Below are 2500 nucleotides of genomic sequence, written 5' to 3'. Positions count from 1 at the left end.
GTACTCTGCTGTGAGTTTTGAGTATCAAGGTTATTCGCACACCGGATTTGCTAAGGATGCATTACAATCGGGGGATAGCGAAATGAGTCCCACCTTGCAGAGGAATCATTGGTGAATACCAGATAAAATAAATGTATTTTCTTACAGAACCCTTGGAGGTTCCACATTTTTGCGTTTGGATTGAACGAAGTCCACTTTCATTTAAAAGATGAAAGGTAAAAGGCAATATTTTGTGGAGTATCTGCATCAAACCACATGGGCTTTTATGCAACACTGCCACAACCAAAAAGTTTCTCCTAAAGAAAACAAAAAAATCCCAGTTTTTACTTCCCATCATGTTCCTGTAAAACAGTGTTTTGATATTCTGCATTGATGCCTCATTGTCTCTCCCAAGGGTCTGCTTTGAAATGTGTGTGTGCCTTTGTGTGTGTGTGTGTGTGTGTGTGTGTGTGTGTGTGTGTGTGTGTGTGTTTGTGTGTGCATGTGTGCATGTGTGTCCGTGAAAGGACCTTGGTGTGTATGCACGCAATAGTGTGCGCAAGTGGATCTCTGTTCCAAATCACCTGTTAATTAGCTAGGCTGCAAAGGAACTCTGCTCACATAATGTGCTTAATTGGGCTAAATTCAAAAGAATATGTTGAAAGAACACCTTTACATTCCAATATGCCTCTTAATTAGCGCAGGAGAATCAATACTTATTAGCTGAAATCAAACCCGTCTACAAACGAGCCTCGTAGGTGTGGATGAAAAGAGAAACTAACCCCAGTGAGATCGTTCCACACATATACATCAATTCCCTTTCCTATTAAACCTCATCACACAAAAAAAAGCACTGCGTGCAGGTCAATGAATTGATTTCAGAGGCATATTGGTTTGGCTACCCTTAAAGAAACTGTGGAGGGTTATTTCGTTCTCAAATGAAGAGACCGAAACACTCGGTGGAGAGCATGTGCGTAAGAAGGGCCCGTTGCGTGGCCACGTGTGTGCCATAATGTCCCTGAGTGGCAATCGAGGAACTATGTTTTCGTTTGATTTAGATTTTATTTGGACGAAAGCCACTTTGAGATAAATTTGTGCAGCAGACAGGCTGCGGTGTGTGATTTAGGCCTCATGCAGCAATGCGGTTTTAGAGTGTGTGTGTGTGGGGGGGGGGGGGGGGGGGGGGGTACAGCGCGTGGACGGATTCTGCACATCTTGCACCGAATGCTTGCCCATCGACTCCACAGGAGGAAGAGAACAAAAAGAAAACACAATCCACAATAGAAAAAAAGGGACCTGAAAAGAGACTCTTGTGTATAAATACGATTCATCTGTTTGTTTAATTAAGAAAATACATCTTTCCCCCTTGTTAGGATGTCCTAGATTTGCTTTTTTGCCCCTTTGCTGGAATAAATAAATAAATAAAAGGCTTTTGTGCGAATCTGCGTACATGTGCAAGCGTATTGAATCATACATGCGATAATTATAATCTTTGTTTTTGGTTTTTGTTCGGAGTAAATTTTAAATGCAGGAGAATCATCTGCTGAGCAAACAGATCTTTGGCTTCCAATCTACATAACAGACCAAAGAGTATGCCAGCAAAGAAAAGCCTGTTTAAGTGGCAGCAATAAAACTACTGTCTCGCATATTTCGTTTTTCTTTTTTTGCACAGTGTTTTTGCACAGTGTTTTTGCACATGCTGACAATTTCAAGCACTTGCAGCATTTTATGTCATATCCTCTTTACTCAGTGTCACTTTAAAATGCTGTATGTGGTCTTTGTTCAGCTTCTGAACAGAAGGTGGGTGTAAAACTACGTCAATCTTTTACAAAATGTACAAAAAAAGAAAAAAAAAACCTACACATATCGCAGTCAACTCTAGGTCAGCCAGCTTGGGTGGGTGTAGAGATTAGGGGCAGATATGTGTATAAATGAGGACATAAATAAATAAAAACAAACAAACAATCAAACACACACACACACAAAATAAATAAATACATATAAAAAGATGCTCACAAACACATACACAGTAATACATACATGCATACCTTGTCACCCTCCCCACCCCATACACACACACACACACACACAGATTTGAACAGATGGCGGGCATTGGAGTGTTAGCATGCGACTAAGTGCTATTATTGTTTGGTAATCTCACGGGTGCACAGTGTCATCACTGAAGGGCCCTTATCTACCAGACTGTCCCTCCACACTCACAGCAAACACACAACTTGGCCACCTCAGATCCTCTTCCAAAACCAAAAGCCAAAAGGTCAAGATTTTTTCGGAAAAATATGAGAGAGAGAGCCATTCTCTAAACCATTCATATTGTGTGAGAGCTACTACCCCTTATTCACTGTAACTACAGGACTAGAAAGAGAGGAAAGGACAAATGGTTTGTTTATCAAACCATAAGGGTGAAATTGTGTCTCAGTAGTTGGGAGAGTATGATGTGTGTGTGTGTGTGTGTGTGTGTGTGTGTGTGTGTGTGTGTGTGGTGGGGGGTCTGGGGGCGCTG

At 41.4% G+C, this 2500-nt stretch overlaps 1 protein-coding gene across 2 annotated transcripts in view; it reads right to left on the bottom strand.

Moving 5' to 3' along the window:
- The window catches only part of nlgn2b (neuroligin 2b), a 64639-nt gene that overhangs the window by 38914 nt on the left and 23225 nt on the right, over positions 1-2500 (bottom strand). The gene's annotated exons all lie outside the window — the stretch shown is intronic.

Source organism: Clupea harengus, chromosome 8 (genome assembly GCF_900700415.2).
Source record: "Clupea harengus chromosome 8, Ch_v2.0.2, whole genome shotgun sequence".
Taxonomy (NCBI): Eukaryota; Metazoa; Chordata; class Actinopteri; order Clupeiformes; family Clupeidae; genus Clupea; species Clupea harengus.
Note: the sequence above shows the minus strand (reverse complement) of the source record. Positions and strands in the feature narration are given on the sequence as shown.